This window comes from Giraffa tippelskirchi, chromosome 4, assembly GCF_054371585.1.
Source record: "Giraffa tippelskirchi isolate mGirTip1 chromosome 4, T2T-mGirTip1v1.2.pri, whole genome shotgun sequence".
Classification (NCBI taxonomy): Eukaryota; Metazoa; Chordata; class Mammalia; order Artiodactyla; family Giraffidae; genus Giraffa; species Giraffa tippelskirchi.
Window position 1 is genome coordinate 169,185,743 of NC_137278.1, and position 25,542 is coordinate 169,211,284.

The following is a 25,542-nucleotide window of genomic DNA, read 5'->3' on the forward strand; positions in this document are numbered from 1 at the left end:
ACCACTGAGATTAATCCCATAAAGACAGGATGACTCTGGACTAGAGAATGACGTTTGCAAGCCCTTATGGCAGGGATGGCATGCTTCAGGAGAACGAGAAGAAATATGTTTACACAGAGCGTGTCTTCTCACATCTAACTGCCTTCATGGCATCCTGTTTCTATCTCGAGGCCCTTTCTGCCTATTCCATCTTGGTGAGACAAATCTGAGTGATGTCAAAGTTGCTTTTTCCCCATGAAACCGAATGCCATTTTTCTACTTAGTGGCCAGCCTTTCCTCTTTCTGCTCCACCAGAAGAGATGTTTCTGTCTAACTGTCTACCTGTAAGGGCCACCCCCACGCAAGAAGGGACCAGGGCGTATCATCTCATCTGATCGCTTCATTTTACAGGGAGGAAAACTGAAGTCCAGGAAATGGAACAGAACAGTCTTTTTGTCAGATGGTGGGCATACAATTGAAATGATTTTTTTGAAAGCCACTATCCGCCCCCCCTTTTTTTTAAAATCAAAACCATCCTCTTAAAGAAAAATCAAAGTCATGGGCATAACTGCATTAAACATTAAATTTTACCTCTGCTAGGGTTCTCTCTGAAATAATTTTTTGCACTATCAAGCAGCACATGCCTTTTAAGAAGAAAATCAACACTGTAGATTAAGAACCTTGGAAAATTCAAGTCCTTTGACTCAGAAATCACATTCTGCTCATTTATACTCAGTGATGAACCTGAAAGAACAAATGCCATATGCTAAAGAAATTCAACAAAGTCTTCACTAAATCTACAAAAATTCAGAAACATCCTAACTGGCCCCAAATAAGAGAATGTCTTAAAAGTAATAATGATGACAAGTCACTAGATGGAACATAACCCAGCCAGTGAAAGCGATTATGAAGATCAATAATGTTAAGTGAAAATACAAAGCAGGAGTCAGAACTGTGCACAGAAGGAAGACAGCTATATTTAAAAATATGCAGAAAAAGAAATTGGAAGTAACTAATCAAATAACGGCAATCTCTAGGTAGGCAATACATGATTCCTCTCTCCTCCCTCCTGATTTTCTCTAGTCTCCAACATATTCTGTGATGCAAATGCTTTATTCTATAATGAAGAAGCATATCCACTGTTATTTAGTTTTTATATTATTTTTTAAATGCCTGAGCCAGATGTGTTGCATCACTCAGACCAAAGTTTCTGCAAAAAGAAGTCCTTAGTATCCGAGGATCCCAGATGATGCAAGCACTGCATCCAGATGCCATTGTTGGTGAAACACAGGTAGAAACAGGCTGTCATAATGTGCTCTGGTGTGACCATTAATCAAATGCTCAAATAAAAGTCAGTCATGTAAAAGAAAGGCACTGCAGGAGAGAAGGCTTTCTGCAGAAAAGGGACCATGTGCTGGCTAGGGAAAAAAAAGATTTGTAACAAATACAGCCAGTTAGTAAGATTAATGAAAGGAGAAACCATTTTGCATGGTGGTCAATCTTCAATAATTTAAGGGTAATCGAGACTAATTTCAAGGTAATAGGAAAAGCTACCCATGTCTAAATTTTGGCTGAGCCTCCTTTGTGTGCTAAATGGGCTAACTCTTGTGAAATCTGAGTATTATTGAGCATGGAGCCACTCAAGCACTTTTTGATTCCAAATCCAGACTGTTATAAGGCTGGGGTCCTGAATCTTACAAATGGCAGATGGATGTCGACCAGGAGCAAGAAAATGCTTCTTCCCCAGGAAATCTGAAAGTGGTAAGCAGGTTGATGGGTAGAGACCCAGGAGGGAGGAAGAGTCAACTTGCAAAAAAAAAACAACAACAACAATACTAAGACACATGCAAAAGAGGAAGTGAGATCTCCCAGGATTACAACAGGATTGATAGAATTCTTGCAGGAATTCATTTTTCTGACCCTGGAGCCGGCGTATCAGAGGCTAGAAGGCTGGCTGAAAGGTTGCAGTGCAGTGCAGAACGCTTTGGAGACTTGGAAACTGAGGTGTGTGTGTGTGTGTGTAAGCACGTGCAAACATACACCAAAGATGACGCATACATACACATAGCACAGGTATATATATGCAGAGACTTATGTACACATATATATTTATACAGACACATTCAGTTTTATTGGACTTCACAGATACTGTGTTTTTTAAACTTTGTTTTTTTACAAATTGAAGGCTTGTGACAACTGTGTCTAGCAAGTCTATTAGTGTTATTTTCCCAAGACTATTTGCTCACTTCATGTCGCTGTGTCACATTTTGGTAATTCTCACAATATTTTGAACTTTCTCATTATTACTAAATTTGTTACAGTGATCTGTGATCTCTGATGTTACTACTGCAACTCAATGAAAACTCTGATGATGGTTAGCATTTTTTAGTAATAAAGTATTTTTAATTAAGGCATGTACATTGGGTTTTCTGGACATAATTCTATTACACACTTAGTAGACTACAGTGGGGAGAAGGCAGTGGCACCCCACTCCAGTACTCTTGCCTGGAACATCCCATGGACAGAGGAGCCTGGTAGGCTGCAGTCTATGGGGTCGCTAAGAGTCGGACACGACTGAGCGACTTCACTTTCACTTTTCACTTTCATGCATTGGAGAAGGAACTGGCAACACACTCCGGTGTTCTTGCCTGGAGAATCCCAGGGACGGCGGAGCCTGGTGGGCTGCCGTCTATGGGGTCTCACGGTGTTGGACATGACTGATGTGGCTTAGCAGCAGCAGCAGCAGCAGACTACAGTGGAGCTGACTCACTGGAAAAGACCATGATGCTGGGAAAGATTGAAGGCAGGAGTAGGGGACGACAGAGGATGAGATGGTTAGGTGGCATCACTGACTCAAAGGAAATGAGTTTGAGCAAGCTCCAGGAGATGGTGAAGGATAGGGAAGCCTGGTGTGCTGCAGTCCATGGGTCACAAAGAGTCAGACATGACTGAGCAACTTAACAACAACAACAACAAAGCATAGCTTGTATATGCACTGGGAAACCAAAAAATCCAAGTGGCTTGCTTTTTTTAACCTTTGCTTTACTTGCAGTGGTCTGGAACCCAACTACCATATCTCCGAGGTATACCTGAACCTACACAGAGATGCAGATGTCACACACAGCCACATTTCAGCCGACTGGTCTACGTGTGGAGGAGAGACAGTCATCTAAGTTCCAACACTACTGACACTGAGTCTGAAACGCAGGCTCGCGTGCGGCTGAGACACGCACCTCACTTTATAGAAGAAGACAGCAAGGTCCAAAGAGGCTGACTTGTCTAAGTGTGCTGAGGGTGTGATAATAGAAAGAACTGTGAACAGCATCATCACATGAACAGCAGGAACCAGGCCCTGGACTCAGTGCCTCATGGGCAGCGTCTGCATGGTGATGAAAGTTTTCCGACCCCATCCTCCAGATAAAGACAAAAACAAACCCAAACTGAGCCCATGGTCTCAGCAAGCAGGAAAGCCAAGACAGGACCTGCATGGAGTGACTTGAGAGCACAAGCTCTTGATCTCAAAGTCACTCCTGATGGTGGCGAGGCCTAGACTTTAAGCTGGGTCTCTAGACTTGAGTCACAATGCTCCTTTCTTTACAGTGTGATGGTGGGTTTTGTCAATGCTAACTGATCCATTCAGACCTCGGCAGACAGCAAACCCTACCCCACCAGCCTGTGCATCCCGGACATCTGTGAAAACGAACTCCAGAGGGCAGAGGTTTGGTGTGTTGGTTTTCACTGCTGTTTTTTGAAGGGCTAGAAGAATCCCTGGCATATGTTAAGCACTGAACACACAGTTGTTGAATAAATGAATTAATTTTGACAGGGATCAGAGAAGAGGAAGCCAAGATTGTCTTTTCTAGAATGCTGGAGCTGGACAGGAACTCTGGGCTCAACCAGAACACATTCAATAGTAAAATGCAGAAAAGTCTTCCTTTTACAGACTGAAGAACCCAGGAGAGGGGTGGTGGTGCTTTGACTCAATCTGACTAGGAGGTAGAGCTGAGGACGGACGGGATTTAGTCTCCTGACGTGCAGGCCACCACATCAGGGTGAATATATAACCATGTATACTTCATAGATTGGGCTTCCCCAGTGGTTCAGCGGTAAAGAATCTGCCTGCAATGCAGGAGCCACAGGAAATGTGGGTTTGATCTCTGGGTCAGGAATATCCTCTGGAGGAGGGCATGGCAACCCACTCCAGTAGTCCTGCCTGGAGAATCCCATGGACAGAGGAGCCTGGCGGGCTACAGTCCATAGCACTGCAAAGAGTTGGACACGACTGAAGAGACTTAGCAGGCAGGAACATACTTCAGAGATCACTGGTGCCCTGTGATGCTTGATGAATTATAGTTTCCTGTGGCCTAGTAAGTTGGGGAAAAAGAATGTGGTATCAGCGAACAAAGGGCTCTGAGAATCCTGCAGTCAAGCATCAGGTGACCTTGTCTAACTCATACTCCCTCAGAGCCCTCCTATACCACAGCCCATAACACGCTGTGGAAAGGAATGTGTTTTAGCAGATTCTCAAAAATCAGTGACAAATCTGGCCTCTGTCACATCAAGGTGGTTTCTCTATTTCATGCTCAGGGTCCTGAATCTTACAAATGGCACCCAGAGGGATGGAGACCAGGAGGGAGAAAGAGTTTCTGCCTGAGAAGATCAGTGATAAGGGGGCCAAGAGTCAGAGGCAAACCTTCACCATTTCCTTGAACTCTTAACTCTTGGCTTGCCTTCATCAGCTGGCCCAAGCACCTGACTTGTGCACTCCACACACACCTGTGTGCCCAGAACTGCACTAGCCCTAAAGCTGATGGTGGGGAACAATGCCAATCAAGCACCAGTCTTCCAGGAGCTCATGCTTTGCTGGGGTAAGAGCAATGATAAATGATAAATGAGGAAATACATAATGAGTCATGTCTTTATTGCAAAGGATGTAGGGAGAATGTGAAGAAAGACTCAGGTGTCACCACTAAATGACATCTGAGCAGAAATCTAGAGGAACAGAAGAGCAAGCATGAAGCTATGAGGCAGACCTGTGATCAGCATGATGAAGGCACTGCTACTGCTACTGCTAAGTCGCTTCAGTCGTGTCCGACTCTGTGTGACCCCATGGATGGCAGCTCACCAGGCTCCACCGTCCCTAGGATTCTCCAGGCAAGAATACTGGAGTGGGTTGCCATTTCCTTCTCCAGTGCATGCAAGGGAAAAGTGAAAGTGAAGTCGCTCAGTCGTGTCTGACTCGTAGCGACCCCATGGACTATAGCCTACCAGGTTCCTCCATCCATGGGATTTTCTAGGCAAGAGTACTGGAGTGGGGTGCCATTGCCTTCTCCGGATGAAGGCACAGCGGGAAGCAAGACTGAAGGGTAGTGGGGCTAGGCGAAGGAGCCCCACATGCTAGCATCCCAGCCACGGCTGGTTTCAGGGTCCTGTGACCTGCACAGTCACACAGGGCCCTGTGCTGAGAAGGAGCCTGCTTGGTTTGAAGCTCTGCTATGTCACCATTTTGGAATTCATAACTATCACTCTAAAAGGGCCCTGTGTTTAATTTTGCACTGGACCCCACAGATTACAAAGTTCGTCCTGCTTCCTACCATTCCATTGGTGGAGGACTGACCAAGAGCACCCTAGAGAACAACGCCTGCATTAACCAGGGTGAGCACCCCAATTTTCTCCTATTTAAGCACCTGTTTCTCATTTACTAGAGTGTGATGACAAGACTCCCACAGCAAAGCCCACAAGGACAGCATCATCATTTATTTAAATGTTTACTAGAGCCTTAAAAAAATAAACAACAACACAAACACTCTTGTGTTGGGTCCTTGGACTCCCAGCTGCAGCCGACTCTTTGTTATCTACATCAGTAAAGGGGGTGAGGAGTGTGAGTAATTCAAACGAGCTGATGAGAATCCCAGCTCCAGAAGGCAGCATTTGGCTTTCTTTTCTGCATATATTCCTTAACTGTGAATAAGTCCTGGCTGATCATCTTGAGGCCCTAAAACCTGGGCCATGGGAAAGCGAACCCTAGATGACTTCGAAAAGCAAGTGAAGAACTCCTCACTCGGCACAGTGGGAAAAAAAAGAAAGTGAAAATGTTAGTTGCTCAGTCATGTCTGACTTTTTGTGACCCCATGAACTGTAGCCTGCCAGGCTCCTCTGTCCATGGGACTCTCCAGGCAAGAATGCTAGAGTGGGTAGCTACTCCCTTCTCCAGGGGATCTTCCCGACCCAGGGATCAAACCTGGGTCTCCTGCATTGCAGATTCTTTACTGTCTGAGCCACTAGGGAATGCAGTGATCTCTGGCAAAACTCAAAGGCCCTGTGCTGTCCACGTGGGGGAAGACAGAGACACCCCAGAGAGAGGTTTATCCCTTAGAAGATCTGCTAAGGCAAGGATTCCACCTCTCTGGAGAGGAAAACTGCCAATGGGCTCCGATTTGCACATTATACTTTAAAACCCCACTTGCACCAGAAGGGGGCACTGTTACCTCTAAAACCCACCTTAAGACACAGGTCTTGAGGCTACTTACCTGAGCCGCTAATAAAATCAAGCAGACCCTTCAGAAACTGCCATTCAGGTCCCAGATCAGGCACTAGGCTCCCCATCTCCCGCCCCTAAGCAGTTAATCTAATTTTTTTAAAAAAATTGATAGATTCCTTCTCAGATTTCATCTGTATCATTGCCTTTTCTACATCCTCTACTGAAGAAAGTCTGTTACTTAACAGAAGAAGAAACTTAGTATTTTAAAAGGAGAGAGGGGAAAAAAAAAAAAAAGCAAAGGAAAGCCAGTCACTCAGAGATCTGATCTGGAGGGCTACATCGCCAGCCTACAGTCTGTTTTTACTTTGAGGCATAAAAGAGAAGATGACCAAGTCATGTTCTCAAGGAAAGGGGGATCAGTTATTCATTTAAAGAGCATTTTCTTCTCCTTGGGGTTAAAAAATTTCTCCATCTGGCCTGGTAGAGAGGCTAAGAGACTGTCCGTCTATTCCAGCAATTCTTAAGCAGCTGTGGGTCTGAGATACATGTGCGAGGGTTGATAAAATGTCCTTTCCTGGAGCCCACAGCTGGGCAGAAAGAACCCTCCAGGCTTCTGTTTCCAACAAGCATCACAGGTAACAGACCTCTTTCTGCCAAACACAGAACAGGGTCATCTCTAACACACATCTCTAGCACATGCCCCCACTACCCTTCTGGGTGTTAGGTCAGTTCTGAACCAAGGTCCGTTCCGCCACTGCTTCCCAGGTCCACATATGCATACGCAGTTCTGAGAAACCGTGTCCTGGAAGTAGGGCATTGTATCAGTTAGCACTGCTGTGTAACAAATCACTCCAAATATAGTGGCTTAAAGCTGCAGGTGGGCATTCTGGCCTGATTCAGTTGGGCTGCTCTGGATCTGACCAGGTATAGCTGATCTCCTGGCTGTTCTTGCTCAGTGCCTGTGGACCAGCTGGCAATGCTACTACATGACAGTCCTGACAGCTCAGATGACCTGGGCCTATCTCTGCATGGTCCTCCATCCTTTGACAGGCTAGTCCAGGCTTGTTCCTATAACAGTAGTAGTCTTCCAACAGCAGCAGGAGAGTGAGCTCCAATGCAAGCACTTTCAGGTCTCTGCTCCTAGCACATCTCTTACTGTCCCATTGGCAGTAAGCAATAAGGGCAGGCCAGATTCACGAAGTTAAGACAGACTTCTCTTCCTGGGAGGGGCTGCCAAGTCATGACCCAGGCACAGGGAGGGGAAGAATTTTTGGGTACCTTTGCAAACATGCACACACATGCACAAGCATATGCGCATGTTGTTTTTCTACTCATATCCCACTGGAAAGAACATGCAATGTGTCTGGGAGAGGAGTTGCAAAGTGTTTTCTGTATCTGCTTAGCCACTTTCCAGTTGCATCTGTATTACTATGGAAGGGAAAAATGAATCTTGGTGAACAGTTAGCCATTTCTGTTCCAGGAATTGTGTCAAGACTGCCAAATAGGTGTCTGTAGGGGGCTGTATCCATTTGGGTTGCCACCAGTAAAGCCTGAGAGGGCCTCAACATTACCAGCAGAATGTAGTACCAAATTTTTAGATTTTTCAGTGAACTAGGAGTTTAAAAATGGCATCTTGGTATTTTTAAATTTGCTTTACTCTTTAAAAAAATTTTTTTGATAGTGGGAAAATTTAGTCTTTTTATGTTTAAGAACCAGTCCTGGAAGACCACCAGGACTTCCCTGGTGGTCCAGTGGTTAGGACTCCATGCTTCTACTGAAGGGGGCAGAGGTTCAATCCCTGGTCAGGGAACTAAGATCCCACAAGGTTCACAGCATGACCAAAGAGATAAAAATAAAAAATATAAAAAAATCTGTATTTCCTCCTCTATGAACTATATATTCATATTCTTTGACCATGGTTATTGGTCTTTTCCATATTAATTTCTAGAAGTTCTTTGTATATAATTTTGAGGTTAGCCCACTGCCTGTGACATGAGTCACAGACATTTTGGGAAATCTTAATGACAGCCACTACGTTAGTCACAGTGTGGCTGTCTTTCTGTTTTAAATGTGACAATTTGTCAGAAGCCTAATAGAGGTTACACCTACTTAGAGGCTATGCCATTATTTTCACTGTCTATCATATCATTTACTTTTTTCTGTTTGCATTACTATTTTCTTTTTTTTTCCCTCCCAGATTAAACATTTTTTAAAAATTTCTGAAATAATTATAAATGCACAGAAAGTTACAACACAGTGCAAAGAGGTCTCACGTACCATCACCTTAGACAGCTACAGCAACCAAACTGGGAAACTGACATTAGTATCATGTGTATATACCACTTTATCACAGGTGTAGATTCATTAAACCATCACAACAGTCAAGGTAATACTGAACTGTTTCATCACCATCAAGATCTCCCTACTTCAACCCTTTAAAAATCACAGCTATCCCCTTGCACCGTCCCCTCCCCCATCATCCCTAACTCCTGGCCACGGCTAGTATTATTTTCTTTCTAATATATTGATTCTTTCTTTATACTCTCATCAACTTATAAAATCTTCTCTAGTGCCTGAAGTATAGGATTAGATATAAAGCTTGTTCACTTGAGCAGAGTAGACTTCTGACTCGGGTCTAGGGTCATATAACACCTCATGCATTGTCACTCTCCTGAACTCCCCCATTCTCTATAACCACCCCTTTTCTAGAATTATCACAGGTGCCAGACAACTGTCTTCCAGCCCAGAGATCTTAGGAGCAGCCCATCTCTTTCTCATTCCAATGTGGGTGTGAGGAAAAGGGAATAAGGTGCGCCTGGCGGTCTGAAAAGGCTCCTTCTCTTTTTCTGGCTAGCTGAAGTCACAGGTCTACCAAAATTCACAAGGTAGAGATTTTTTAAAAAGATCCCTTGGTGGCACGGAGGTAAAGAATCCACCTGCCAATGCAGGAGACATGGGTTCGATCCCTGGGCTGGGAAGATCCCCTGGGGAAGAAAATGGCAATCCACTCCAGTATCCTTGCCTGGAGAATCCCATGGACAGAGAAGCCTGGCAGGCTACAGTCCGTAGGGTTGCAAAGAGTCAGACACGACTGAGCGCATGGACACACACACACACACATACACACAAGTTAAACTGAGCCTAGTGGGAGAAGGCACGGTGCCGGAGCCTTTTCTTCCCCATGTATATCTACTAACTTTGTCTCTGGCTGGCACAGCAAGAAGGACTCCAGAGAATTTGTCTGAAACACAGCAAGGTTGCTACTGCTGAGATGGATAAGCATTTATTAATTTAGTACAAAGCTCTTGTGGTTTAGGAAGCATTTACATGTTTAATTTTAGTTTCCGATCTTTCTGTCAGGCAGATATTGTCATAAACATGGAAGTCCCATCTCAGTTGAGACACATAGTCAGGGCAGGGAGAATGGAGGACAAGGGTCAAAAATGACTCCAGTCAGAAAGATTCCATTACATGCTCTGCTATCAGGATCTCTTCTGGCAAGAATATGCTCAGCTCCATTCTTTAAGACCTTGGCCCAGAGAAAAGATGTCTTCAATGAAACTGTGTCCTGTGCAACTTTCACCAACCCCCCAGGGCCACAGTATCAGCACAATTTGCAGCTTAGAGGGTGTGACCTCCAGTTAGAGATTGGAGGGATTAAAAATCTTGATTGTGACTATCATGCACAGGAAAAGAGAGACCTAAGCAAGCTGAAAAGCTGCAAAAGATAGATTTTCAAATAATTTTGTTACATGTCACTGAAGATAAAGACAAACAAATGCAAGTGATATATGATATGTAAATAGGACATAGGCTCAGACATGGGAATCTATTAAATAGCATCATGCCTTTAGTTTATGGTTAAACAACTTCTTCTGTTTCCCGATGATTCCTAATACCCAGGATCCTCTGTGTTTGAACCCAGTGCACTGGACCGACTCATTGGGTCTGAACTGGTGCCCAGAGTGGCTGCAGGGATGAGAAGATTCTGCAGTTCTCCACTCTACATTCATCGCGTGCTCCACCTGTCCGATTAGCTGGCGTGCAACGAAGATACAGAGCATTGGTATTCTTAGCACATGAACAGCTAAGTCCAAGATAGAGATTTGCAAATGGTCTAGTTGCTTGGGCACAAACAATCTGGCAGTTCCTCAAAATATTAAACAGGAGTCACCTTGCTTAGGGATAACACTTAAGGGATTCCACTGCTAAGTCTATTCCCGAGAGAACTGAAAGTATGTCCACACAAAAACTATGTATGTGAGTATTTATAGTGGCATTATTCATATTGGCTGAAAGCAGAAACAATGTCTCTCGGTGAATGAATGCATGTAAAAACTGTGGTACATCCACACAATGGAATATGATTTGACCTTAAAAGATAAAGAAGCACAGTTACATGCTGCAACACGGATGGACCTTAAAAACATGATACTAGGCGAAAGAAGCAAGTCACAAAAGATCACAAACTGTTTGAGTCTATGTATATGAAACATCCAGAACAGGCAAATTCTAGAGACAGATTAGTGGTTCCCATGGACTCGTAGGGGAAGGAATGATGGTGAGTGACTGTTGACGGGAAAGAGATATCTATTTCGGGGTGATTAAAATGTTCTGAATTGAAAGCCGTGATGACTGCACAGCTCTTTGAATACTCAAATATACTAAAAAAATCACCGAGCTGCATACTTTAAAAGGGTGAATTTTAAGAATCATATCTCAATAAAGCTGCTATTTAAAAAAGAAAGAAATGGGCTTACCCAATAAAATACTTGAAGAAAGACCCAGTAAATGAATGCCTGCTAAAAAATTAGTACTAAGGGAAAAAAATCAAAGCCAAGTTAACCAGTATCCTTATAACTTTGGAAGATGAGTTAAAGTAATTGGTCTCTATGCTACATGTTATAAATGGAAAATAAAGAGCCTGCAGCCCACCTCTTAGTATCTTCCTCCATTCATAGCCTGATCCACTGCTTAATCATTCATTTTCTGAGATTCAAGAAAATCAGAAGCAGGGGGATGAAGTCAGCTAGTTCTGAAGAAGCAGAACTAGCATCACTCCATTAACCATTAACCATGGTCACTCCATTAACCATTCACCCATTCCAGGAAGATTTATATGCCAACTATGTATACAGCACTGGAAGTTCTGACTTCAAGAGCTTCTAGTCTAATGATGGAGATACACACATGAACATATTAAATAACTACAATGCAAAGCTCTTACAGAGGTCTGTTCTAGAAACAGGCAGTGCTTATATAACGCAGAGACGGACCTCGCCTGGCTTGAGGAGAGAAGACTGCACTCGAGAGAGGAGGTGATACTCACACCAGACTGGGGCCTTGGGAGGCAGTGATCAGGTGAATCGATCTAGTACAGGCATCTGTTTATATTTCAGTGAGGTTCTCCGACTGAGGGTCTGGCTTGAGATTCTATTCCACAGGGTACAAGATCTAGAGCTTGCAGTCTCAGTGGGTATGACTCTGGACAGCACCTGCATTGAGTGCGGCCCCGAGAAAAGCTCACACAGAGAAGTCAAACAAAAGTCCTTAAACCATAAAGGCCATTCTGGTGTTTCAGGGCAACTTTGATTAATTGTTTTGCTTTACTCTTAGGAAACTACAACTTTCCATTTCCTGGAATACCTTCTATTCTCTTGGTATCCTAATTAATCAAGTAACTCAATTAACTCACCATTCAATTAAAAACAATTATACCAGGCAAGATGCTAGGAATGCAAAGACAGGGGCACAGAATTGCTCCCATGCAGCTCAAGCAGTTTTGCAAAGCATGACCCAAAGACTGCAGTTGCACCACCGTGGGAGGGTTAAAAATACTTATTGCCAAGGACAAATCCTAGTGGGTCTGGGGAGCCAGACATGGAAATCCACTTTCCCAAGGATGTCCTACATGCTTCTGGTCTGTGGTCCTAAGAACAACCTTGAGAAACATAGTCACAGTGACAACGATACTGTTATGTGGCAGGGGCTCCAAAGGGCCAGGTGGGTGTGCAGTGGGTGCAAGAGGAATGGCAGTGAGATTTATCCTACCAGAGGAGGTCAATCTTCACAAGACTCGTGGTTGGTGGTTCCGGAGTGGTGGTTCAGAGGCTCCCTCAAAAGTGAGTGCCAATGTTAACCATCACTGACATTAGAAATCAAATTAAGGGTTGATTTCCTTTAGGATTGACTGTTTTGATCTCTTTGCTGTCCAAGGGACTCTCAAGAGTCCTCTTCAGCACCACAGTTTGAAAGCATCAATTCTTTGGCACTCAGCCTTCTTTACGGTTCAACTCTCACATCCATACATGACCACTGGAAAAACCATAGCTTTGACTATCCGGACCTTTGTCAGCAAAGTAATGTCTCTGCTTTTTAATACACTGTCTAGGTTGGTCAGAGTTTTCCTTCCAAGGAGCAAGTATCTTTTAATTTCATGGCTGTGGTCACCATCTGCAGTGATTTTGGAGCCCCCCAAAATTAAGTCTCTCAGTTTCCATTGTTTTCCATCTATGATTTTGGAGCCCAATAAAATCAAATCTGCCACTGTTTCCACTTTTTCCCCTTCAATTTGCCATGAAGAGATAGGACCAGATGCCATGATCTTAGTTTTTTTTGAATGTTGAGTTTTAAGCCAGCTTTTTCACTCTCCTCTTTCACCCTCATCAGATGAGCCACTCTGGGAGACTGGCCTGTCCTGACCATATTGCAGCCTCCTCACTGATAATCTGAGACCAGTAGCTCTGCACTTGTGGACAACTGACACCCCCACTCCCCAGTACAACACTCGCATGTAAAATTACATCAATGAAACCCTCCCACGACTCAGGGGCTGGACACCACTGTGACCTCCACTTCCTTTTGAGGGGCCCTAATGCAGATTGATTGATTCACTAGCTCAAGGTCACACAGCTGGAAAATGGTAGAGTGTAACAGGAAACAGCTCCTCCCCTGTTATTATGCGCTGCTGTCCCAGGCAGGGGTCCTGTGAACTTGGGAGCCTTTTCTTAGGGTAATTCAGACTATTTAGCTGGAGTAGAGAAACTCCCAGGCAGTGTGGAAACAGCCTTCAGTGACTAGGACAGTCAGACGAGAATTAACCAACCTTGGTTGTCTGGTCTCAAGTACAGAACTCACACCAGGGAGAGAAAGTAACAGAGTCTTGGTTCAGGCTCATACCAAGTTTATTCCAGATGCCCAGAAACAGAGAAGTCTGTCTTGCCAGATGAGCTTCCTTCCAAGGGATATATACAACTGAGGCTGCACACCTGCAAGGCAGAGTTTACAAGCAAGGGCTTGAAGCCTCAGGAGCACCAAGAATATTCAGAAGCCTGCTTAAGCACAATGTTTAAATGAACTTAGCTGCAGCAATGGTACAACTCTATGTGTGACACATAGTGGGCATTTAATTAATATTTGCTAAACAAGTGAACAGAATAGGACACGGATGAAGAGGACCAGGTATTTCCCTTATTTTATCTCCATCATGTGCTAATGGTATTAACCTCTATAAATCCTTCTTTTCATGTACAATGAGACCCATGGTCTTGTTAATCTCTCAATGTCCTATTTTTCCCCCACTTGTAACACCAGTTATTCTTGTTTCCGTTCCCATAGGCATAGAAGATGGGTCTGTGCCTGTAACAGGTGAATGCACAGATGTGTAAGTCCTAAAAACAGAAAGATTATAGAACACAGCAAGGAGATCAAACCAGTCAATCCTAAAGGAAATCAACTCTGAATATTCACTGGAAGGACTAATACTGAAGCTCCAATACTTTGGCCACCTGATGCGAAGAACCGACTCATTGGAAAAGACCCTGATACTGGGGAAGATTGAGGGCAGAAGGAGAAGGGGGCAACAGAGGATGAGATGGTTGCATGACATCAGTGACTCCATGGATGTGAGTTTGTGCAAATTCCGGGAGATGGTGAAGGACAGCGAAGCCTGGAGTGCTACAGTCCATGGAGTCACAAAGAGTAGGACACGACTTAGTGGCCGAACAGCAACGTCAAACACCTATTTATTGAGCCCTCCTCTTGTGCAGGTGCCAATTCATGCCTTTTATGTGGATTATCTCAAATAACTGAGATACTATCACTCTAAGGCTGAGATCTTTCACCCTTAATTTACAGATATAAAAACTGAAGCCAAGAGGGCATGACTATCCTTGATTCAAGAGTAGACAACTAACAGGTGAGCATAGTTCTTGTCTGCAAAGGATTGGCATCATCACCATTATTAATAGTTGCTTAAGTTCTAGGCTTCTTCCTCCTGGTATTTCTAAGACCTAACATTCAGATTGTGCTGATGTAACAGGATGAAAGTATTTAGTCTTATGACCCCTTTCCTTTGTATATACAAGTTTGTGTTCGCTCCTCCCTGATTGCCAAACATGGTGTTTAAGCACAACTGGGCTGGCAATGGCTGCGAGATAATCTCCAGTTAGGATGGCATCACAGACTAGATGGACATGAGTTTGAGCAAGCTCCGGGAGTTGATGATGAACAGGGCAGCCTGGCAGGCTGCAATCCATGGAGTTGCAAAGAGTTGGACACGACTGAGTGATGGAACTGAACTGAACTGAACTGATTCATGAGAAATGGCCACAGAGATGGTAAACTAGAGTACCAAATGTCAGCACAGAGCAAGACACATGGGAGGTAGAATTCAAGGTATGCTTGTTGAATCTGAATTCTTGACTTCAAGATCTTTCAGTGGGGGTCATTAAAAAAAAAAAAAAGGTAAAAAATATTTAGAACAGAGAAACATCAAGCAGATGCACTTACTGTAAGGACTACTTTAGAGAAGGGGGTAAAAATCTGATGTATACACTGAGTATCCCAGAAGGAGTAAGCCACTAAGGCTCAGCCACAAAGCGCAGATATCAGTCTTTCAGGGGCTAACAGATGTTCCTTTTATGAGCAAAGGCAAGAGCTATTCGAACCCTTAGGTATCTATACAAATCTGGATAATTTTAAGCTATTCTAATAGCTGCCTGACAATTTTATTAACGCTGTCAGCTGCCGGGTGGCCCCGTCCATGCCTGAAAGAACAAGACCACTTGGGACTATTCCTATCAGCCGAGTTCTATTTGGAACACCTTCTTGTTTTTAAATTAGCTAGACAACGAAGAGGCTGTCTGTCCATATGCCCCTCAGAAACTTTGTGGCATGCTGCCTCTGCAGGCAGGCAGCTCCCCTTCTCAGAGGCACAGAGGATTTTTAACAGGAGCTGTGAAATCAGGCAGTGATCTCTGAGCATCAGTTTCTCAAAACAGCACAGGTAAAACTCTCACACTTTGTGGATTTTTCACCAGTAATCAATAGGATAATATAAAGTGAAGAAAAGTGAGCCCAGTGATCTGGCACTTGGTGTTCAATAAATGATAGTTTGTGTTTCTCTCTCATGCGCTTAAAGACATGTGAAAGAACCTAGATGGTAAGGCTCCCTGCTAAGCAGATATGAAGCTAAACAATCCTTATTATTTATTATTACCTATCACTATCACTAAAATGTTTATGCAATATTGTGTCAAGAGCTTTGCTAGATGTCTGTATTTTATGATATACACTCACAAGAGTTCTTTGAGGGACTAAGTACTGCCACCCCCATTTTATTTACAAGAAAATAGAAGTCCAGAACTACTTAGTAACTTTCTTAAGACCAAAAGTTATTAAGTGTCAGGGTCAGAAATTCCCACTCAAGGATATGCCTTGATGTTGCTTATTTCCTGTGCTGAGCATTTGGTGAGCCCATTCAATCTGGAAATGCAGGCTTTAAAAAATGTAAAATAAGCAACAAAGACCTATTGTATAGCACAGGGAACTATACTCCATATCTTGCAAGCATCTATAATGGAGAATGTAAGAGAATGTAAAATACATATACACACACACACATATAACTGAACACCTGAAACTAACATAGCACTGTAAATCAACTATATTTCAATAAAAATTTAAAACAAGAAAAAAGTTTTTCTCATCTTCATCTCCTACTGATTAGATGTAGACATCTCCCCCCAACTGATCCTCTAATTATCTTCCATCTCCTCTTTTCTAGTTCTCTGTCTCTTTGTGTTGCTTCAAGAACTATTCAACCTTGTCTTCTAACTTTTGACCATTCTGTAACTCATCAGCTCTCAGATCTTTCATTTTTTACAGTGCCTGTGTTCTGAACAATCCTTTGTTTGTTTGTTTGTTTAAACATAGGATCTGGTCATATCTTATGATTGAAATAGCCGTTTTCTCCTCTCTGAGGACACTGACCTTAGCTTTTCTTTGAAGTTTCCTGCTCCCCTCTGCCCTATCTTTGTTTCTTACCTACTCCTTTTTTAATTTGTCAAAACACCTCTGACTTTTCCATTCCTTTTCCCTCCAGTGTCTGCTGACTCTTCACAGTACAGATGGGTAAGGCCCTAGAGATGGCTTGGTAGCGTTGACTCTGTGGGTGAGCTTCTTTCCTACCCTCAGCTTTGCTGTGATATGACACATACCTCTCTGCAGGTTTAAGGTGTACAACATATTGATTGAATACATTTACAAATTGCAAAATGATCACCACTGTAGCGTTAGGTAGCCCTTCAGTCCCATCACAGCTGTCATTTGTTTTTAGCGGTAAGAACATTTACCATCTATTCTCGCCGTGTTGGTAAAGTATATAAGATGCAGCATTATTAGCTATAATCACCCTGCTGTACACTGGGTCCCCAAATTGCTAATCTTGCAGGTGGAAGTTTGTACCTTTTGACATCTCACGGGGGCGGGCTTCTTGGTGGTTGGCCTTCACTAAAGCGTAAAGCAAACCATGGGCTTTTATTGGGTCCATCCATCAGGGTCCATTCAAGAAACAGGAAGCCCTCACAGAGAAATGTTAATAAAGACCTGCTCACCAGGTACAATGCATTGTAAAAGCAAAGGGGGAATACAAAGACAGCCTATAAATTGCACCTGAAAGTGGCAGCTACCATTCCTAGGGCTGGGTCAGTAACAGGAAGGAGTCAGGATTCCTAGGCTTTTGGAGCTTGGAAAGAAGGCCCACAGCACAAGGACCCAGCCTCAGGGAAGGGGGAATCTAATGCAGGGCTGCAGACCAGAATGAACTGCACAGCCAGATGAGGAAGCCCAGCCAGGATGGTTCTCCCCAAGATAGAAAGTGGACAAGCAGAAGCAGAACCCTTCATTCCTTCCAGTTTCCCTCTTTCCCCAAAGTCAACCTTCCTAGGAGCCCCTGGCAACACCGAAATATTAGCAGGTTCCCTGCCTACAGCTCAGTCCAGAAGGGTGAGTTTGAAACTGAGAGTAATAACCTAAAATTACCTTAAGTAAGCACAGTGGAGTGTGGGTACCCCAAACATCAGTACCAGATTCTCCAGCTGGGTTTTTTCCCAGAGACATCACAGAATTTCTTGTCGGCAGAATACAGTACCAGCCTCTGACCTCTTAAGTTCTGAGCAGAGGAAGGGGCTGAGGGGTCTTTTCTTTCTGGATGCAGACTTTCACTCTAGCACCTTGTCCAGCTCTATTTGTGCATGGTGAGCTGTGTCCTGAGCCATGAGGGTGAGGTGTGTCCCCAGAGAAAAGCTCCAGCACCTTGAGGAGCAGGGATGAATGGCTGCCTGGCTGCACTGAAGGAAGGCTGGAGTCCCAGCTGTCTTTGTTCTCATTCCATGCTGCATCTGGGGTACCTACAGCCTCTCATGGCTGAGCCTTGTCTGAGGTCAGTGGAGCCAAGCACTCATTTGCTGTCCTGTGACCCAATCAGATCGATGCTCTGAGATGCTACACCCTGCCCTTCCATCTATATTCTGCCTCCCAGACTTGTCTATTCTTCTCTTTTTTTTTTTTATTATCTTTGCCCTTGTGAACTATGTCTGTTCTTTATTCCTTCCCTCCACTCTAGTGGATTTGGGAAAGTAAAACAATAAGCTCCTGTGTTCAATCTGCCATCTTGTATAAATCACATTTTTAAAAAAGAATGTGTGGGTCACTTAAAACGCATGTGCAAGTCAGACTCCTCCTCTAGGACATCACCAGGCACTGCAATACTGTACCCTGCGTAAGGGAAAGCCAAAATAATTTGGGTCATTTTGCTTCGAAAGAGAAGGTGGAAGAACAAATTAACGGTAGAGGAGAGACTGTTGGAGGACAGTTGGCAGCTCTTCTCTTGCTCTGAGAACGGAATGACAGGTCCTGAGCATGAAAGGGCAACAATAAAGGATTTTTAACAAGATATGAAGAAAAGGCATCTCTCCTTTGGATCAGTGCGCTGACCACACTTACCTGGGACCCCTCCGTCTATAAACAGCTTCTGTGCCGTTCCTTTCTTTGCTCTGATTTAGGACCTTTAAATACAACAGTGCCTGCATTCAGTCGTTCACCAGTTAACTGTGGAAGGTGAAACAGGCTGGGGCCCCACTATGTACTAGGAGACAGTGATGACTGATAGGTGTGGTTCCTTCCCACTGTATTTCACCAGAAACAAAGACATGTCAGCATGCACTCCCAATAAGATGTAAAGCCCATCTATGATTGCTTCTCTTAGCTCATCTTTATCTGCTTCCTGGCCTTACTTTGTGCCAGATCCTCAGCCAAGCCCCACGTAAAGTTTACATATGCAATCCTCACTAGAACCCTATGAGGTTGTTCCTCCACTATGATTATTCCCATTTATCCCTGCGCTTAGGAGAAGAGGTCATTTTCAAAGGCTGTTTCAGCATTGTGTTAGTTTCTTCATTGCTGTCACAAGATACCACGAACTCAGTGGCTTAAAATCACACACTTTTATTATCTCATGGTTCTGGAGATCAATACAAAACCCTATGAGGTTAAAGTCAAGGTTTCAGCAGGGCTGCGTCCCTCTGGAGGGTCTGAGAGAGAGACTCTGACTCCCTCACCCTTTGCAGTTTCTGGTGCTGCCTGCATCTCCTGACTCATGGTCCTTCCTCCATCCTCAGAGTGCATCACTCCAGCCACTGCTTTTGTTATCATGTGGCTTCTCTCTGCAGTCAAATCTCCCTCTCTCCCCCTCCTCTGAAGATACTCGGAACTGCTTTTACTCATAACACCCGGGACATCAAATGTACAGGCGTTTTCCTCACACCAGTCAATCCCCAACATTCTGGACACCATCTGGGTGTCTTTCGACCCAATTTATTTCTCATGCTTATAGAATTGGCACAGACCCCAGCAGTTGAAGGGCTCAGTCTTAAACAATGCCCTCACTTTAGATGCCAGTTGCCAGTGTTGGGACTCCAAGATACTCACCCTTCTGTCCAACTTGGCTAGAAAGTCAGGAGTGCCCTCAATCCTTGCCTTTCAGGTTTGATAATTTGCTAGACTCAGAGAACTCAGGAAAGCACTTCACACACTATGACTCATTTATTATAAAAGATTCAATTTGGGAACATCCATATGGAAGAGATGCATGGGGCAGGTAAGGGGCACAGAGCATCCTGGTTCTCTCCGGGTGGACCACCCTCCCAGCACCTCCTTGTATTCACCAACCTGGAAGCTCACTGAATCCCATCATTTAAGGGTTTCTATCAGAGGTTTCAGGCCACAGAAGGACTGATCAAATCACTGGCCAGTGGTGACTACTTCAATCTCCAGCCCTTCTCCTCTGCCTTGAAGTGGTGTGGCTAAAATTTCCTAACCTCTAATCATGCCCTGGTCTTTCCAGCAACCAGCCCCATCCTAAAGTTATTGAGGGAGCAGGAGTGGCCTTAATAGAATAAAAGATGCTCCTATTTTCCTTTGGAAAATTCCGAAGAGTTTAGGAACTCTCGTGTGAGGAATCTGGGACAAAGACCAATTACGTATTTTTTTTATTATATCACAGACACATTTAGGGCTGACACATACAGTCCAGTACAATCTTCCCACCTCGAGAACCTTAACTCAATCACACCTGCAAGGTCCCTTTTGCCTTATATGTTAACTTTCATAATAGGTTCCAGCAATTAGGCTGAAGATATTCTTCTACAAGGCTTCCCTGGTGGTGCTAGTGGTAAAGAATCTGTCTGCCAATGCAGGAGATGTGAGACTCGGGTTTGATCCCTGGGTCAGGAAGATCCCCTGGAAGAGAGCACAGCAACTCACTCCAGTATTCTTGCCTGGAGAATCCCATGGACAGAGGATCCTGGCAGGCTACAGTCCATGGGGTCTCAGAGTTAGACACAACTGAAGTGACTTATCATGCATGCCCACAGAAAGAGGAAAGCCTGGGGTTCAGACCAGAATCTTGTGCCCAAAGACCAAATGTTCAACTACCCTGCACACCTACTTCCCCCTTGAACCTTGAGCTTTAGCCACACCCATGATCATGGTGCCTCACCTTTACAAGGCCATTCCTCCATGTCTTTTCCAAGGTGTTTCTTTTGCCTAAAAGTTCCCTTTACTTGGTGCCTCACAAACTCCTACTGAAACTTCAAGGCCCAGCTCAAGTTCTCCTCTGTATCTTTTTCCTACCACTCCTGAGCAGAACTGGCTATCTTCAATGCCCCCACAGAACTTTGGTAACTTGTCTGTACAAACAACAATCACATAACTTTGCAGTTATTTCTGCTTTTTCCTCTCCTTTTTTTCTGTTTATACAGGAATCCCTTTCTGTATGGATTGTTTAGCGTCTTCCATGCCCAACAGTACCTGGCACACAGCAGAGCATTCATTACATGTTCCTGAATTAAATTGAAACTAGTTTAAAAAAAGAAAGGAATTGCATGATGAAAGGCAGACTGTGTAGCCTTCCCCGAAGACTAAGTAAAAGAAGAGAATTGAGACTTTTTTTTTTTCATTTTCCTCCATCAATTTACTAAGCCCAATGCTGTGCATTATACCAGCTGTTAGCCAACACAGAGATGAATAAAACATGACACCTGCCTGGGAAGAAAGGAAAATGAGATACACTGAGTCCTATACTATATGCTCACCACTGTGCATGACACCCCTACACGTTAGCTCATTTAAAGGACCTCAGTGGAGGTCTGCCAGGGAAGAGGGAAGCAGCCCCTTCCAGCACATGGATTTTAGAAAATGAGTTCATGATCTCCTCTATGATTAGAGGCAGCTCTGCTGAACTTCAGAATGCTTAACACGGAGTTAAAAGGCACCTTAAGAGACCTTCCGGTTCAATATTTTGCAACTAGAGTTTGCCACATACTACAGGGTTGTGAAAATAATTGAGTGGATTTAACAAGCATTTTAAAAATTAAAACACCAAATACACTAGAAAATATAAACTTCATTGAACACAGTAAGGTGAAGTATTGTTTTACGAAAGAAAAATTTAGGTTGCACATCTACATAATGTGTCTGTATATACATATGTGGGCTTCCCTGGTGGCTCATACGGTAAAGAATCTGCCTGCTAATGCAGGAGACCTGAATTTGATCCCTGGGTCGGGAAGATCCCCTGGGGAAGGGAATGGTTACCCACTCCAGTCGTCTTGCCTGGAGAATTCCACAGACAGAGGAGCCTGGTGGGCTACAGTCCATGGGATTGCAAAGAGTCAGACATGACTAAGTGACTGACACACACATATACATATATGTATAGATGTGTATAACACACACATATGTATTTTTTGGATTGTGATGTGAAATGTATTTCCCCACTGTGGGATACAGTCAATAAGCTATGAAAAGTATGGATGGGCCAATACCTCCACCTGGTTACAAAGAAAAAGCAAAGCCTGGCAATAGACTCCACCAGCTCTTAATTTTTTTCCACTAGTAATGCATTTTTTTGGGCATCTTTCCCACCAGCTCTTTTAATAAAAAGCAGGCAAACTCCCCAAGCCCATGGGTATCTGTATTTCACACCCCTTCCGTTGCCATCCCTGAGGATTGGGATGCTCTTTTATTATAGGAGCCAGTGGGGTTCCCATGTGAGCCCAAAGGGGGAAGGGACCTGATCATTTTGTTCCACTACTTCCACTGGCTTTAAAAATGTACATGGAAAGTTCTTTTAAACAGCCTTCAATGGGATTTCCTTCTCATTGTCACAATCAAGATCTGATTATCTAGAAATGGCCTAATTAAATCCCCCTAACTATTATGATGTGTAGCCTTGAGGGGAAGAAAAAAAAAAAAAAAGGCAGGCTTTAAAGTTCTGCTGACCTAGGACAAAATCCCCATCTCTGCCACTTGGTGGCCATGTCACTGACCCAGGACCCTCAGCTGCACTGTGGGAACGGGCCTGGGGTAAGGGAAATGTCCCATCAACCCCTAGGAAGGCATGCACAGAATAGGAGCTCAGTAAACATTCATACCTCCTGCCTTCTGCTCCCCTTCTCCTTCTATGAATGTTTGCAGAGAAGTTACAAAATAACCACATGCCAACTTCACTAATGAGTCAAGAAGAACCACTGCTGAGAAAACGGCATTTCTCCTCCTTCAATAAAAGCAACAGAGCCATGTGAACCTCCATTCTTTGGCTGGGGGTGCTGTGTGCCTGGGTCTGGCTGAGTCTCCCTGCCCCCCACCGAAAGTCTGGAGCTGACCCAGTGCCAACCCCAGTGCAGCTGTGTGCGCCTGATCCCATAACCAGCCCAACCCTGACCTTTCCTGGTATTTATGATGTCGGATCGGATTTTGATCACTGTTTGAGCTCTCAACACAAAGTAAACAGGTTGGCATACTTCCCTGGGAGGTACAAGTGCCAGGATTTTAATCCTGGTGTCCAAACACTTCTCCCAAATGCTACCCTGCCCCAGTGACAAAACAGCCAAGACACAATGCCTCTTTTGTTGCAGTCGACAGCAGATCTTGGGTCAGTAACTTTTGTGCAGTGAGCATGGACCCATCTGCACTTAAGCCTTAGATAAGGATCCTGGAAAGTATGGATGCCGAGGGTCCAGACTAGACATTCCGGCTTGGTTGGCAAAGGGCAGACTTCTTAAGGTGCAATCCCCACCTGCAGCCATGATTTTAGCCTGCAGCCAATGTGAAAAATAACTGCGTTTGGGAGAAGTGAAGGGAACGGAGAGGTAGATGATCTGGTCCAGTACTCTGGCCAGCCTCTGTGAACTGGTGGAGAAAGTGCTCAGTTTCATACCAGGAATATACAGCAGAGAGAGGTTAACTGGCTCATCCCAAGATCACATAGCCACTTGGCACTTGGACGCAGGGCTGTCTGACTCTTTCTGTAGCCATGACATTGCACTGTTGAGGTCAGAGCATCTATAGACATCTGTATGCGAGCAGCCTCAGGCTACAGTCTTCTAAAGTTCAAGAGAGAACTAGCATTTTGCTCTTTTTAGAAGACCCAAAGCAACTGGAAACAGACTAAGAATCCAAGGCTTGAACAGATAAATAATAATCATTGAATACCAGGAAGTATAACAAATGATCTGATGCATAAGGTGGAGAAATGGTTATAACATGTAGTTAAAGAAAAAATACTAGAATATAAACAATACTATAATATGATCCCAATTTATACATTAGAAAAACAGAAAAATGCCTGAAAGAAAATAACTAACATAACTATGAAAGTGAAAGTTGCTCAGCTGTGTCGACTCTGCAACTCCATGGACTACACAGTCCATGGAATTCTCCAGGACAGAATACTGGTGTGGGTAGGTTTTTCCTTCTCCAGAGGATCTTACTAACCCAGGGATAGAACCCAGGTCTCCCGCTTTGCAGGTGGCTTCTTTACCAGCTGAGCCACAAGCGAAGCCCAAGAATACTGGAGTGGGTAGCCTATCCCTTCTCCAGCGGACCAGGAATCGAACTGGGGTCTCCTGCATTGAAGGAGGATTCTTAACCAACTGAGCTATCAGGGAAGCCAACATAACTATGATTAACAACATATAAATAACAAGTAACTAACATTTTACCCTAAAACGTTAATGATATTTAACTCTAGGTAGTAGAAACACAGGAGGAATTGTATTTTCTTATGTGTTTCAGGTAGGCACTGTTTTATTCATGATACACACATATCAAGGGGATCCACATACTGAACATTAATGATGCCTGTGACAGAACAGTCTACTCTTGAAAGGGTCCAGTAAATTCTTGTTTCTGCCTCTGAAGTGAAGCCCTTTCACTATTACCATAATGCCTGGGGATACTTTATGCTGCAGTCACCCTGTCCTGTCTGGAATTCTGATCTTATGGTTCTACAAAGAATACATATTTTCCTTGAAACTAATATATACATATATATATATATATATACACACACACACACACGTGTGTGTACATGTATGATATATATAATATGGACCTCCCTGGAGGTCAAGTGGTTAAGACTCCGAACTGCCAATGCAGGGGCACGGGTTCGATCCCTGGTCAGGGAACTAGGATCCCATATACCACATGGTGTGACCAAAAAATAAGCAAAAACTATATATAATAAAATATACTCTCTCTCTCTATATATATATATGGGGGAGGGGAGGGGGAGGTGATGTCATATGCCATCAGTGCATCTCTAAAGTCCTAAGGGAAACAAGCATTTGGGGAAGAGCACCTATTGTGTGTTGCTATGAAAAGATTCCAGGAGTTTTCAAAACCACACCTCCCACTGTAGTAGCTTCCAAGACGGTCTCCAGAGACAGAGGCTAGAACCTAGCATGGGTTGGAAGCCAGATTTCTGTTCTGAGATTCTCACTAGGCTGAGCCATCATGTCACCACTCACTCTTGGGAGATCTAACTTCTCTAGGAACTCTGTTTGGGGCCTCATTTCATCAGTCCCCTGTACTCTGTGTCTCTGTTTCTACCTTACACAGTGTTTTTTCGCCTGTATATGAACTTGGTGGTGCAAGCCCCCAGGGCTTCTGGGCAGACTCCAGGGCATCTGTGATTTGCCACTTCACAGGAGCAGAAAGGGAAAAAAAAGAATGTTGTAGAGTCCAAAGAGCCACAGAAACTGAAAACCTAATTTTGTTCATTCAAGATAAAGCTGTATATTATCCTGCTTATTTAACTTATATGCAGAGTACATCATGCAGAATGCTTGGCTGGGTGAACCACAAACTGGAATCAAGATGCTGGGAGAAATACCAACAACTTCAGAAATGCAGGTGATACTACACTAATGGCAGAAAGCAAAGAGGAGCCAAAGAGCCTC

At 43.9% G+C, this 25,542-nt stretch overlaps 1 protein-coding gene and 1 long non-coding RNA gene across 6 annotated transcripts in view; both read right to left on the bottom strand.

Moving 5' to 3' along the window:
* Window positions 1-25,542, bottom strand: part of LARGE1 (LARGE xylosyl- and glucuronyltransferase 1) — a 607,716-nt gene that overhangs the window by 207,377 nt on the left and 374,797 nt on the right. The window lies entirely within an intron of this gene.
* LOC145545950 (uncharacterized) lies at window positions 8,635-13,177 on the bottom strand. Its single transcript, XR_014082360.1, has 2 exons — window positions 11,002-13,177; window positions 8,635-9,508 (listed from the first exon to the last, which is right to left on the bottom strand). It is a non-coding gene; the product is annotated as an uncharacterized LOC145545950 (long non-coding RNA).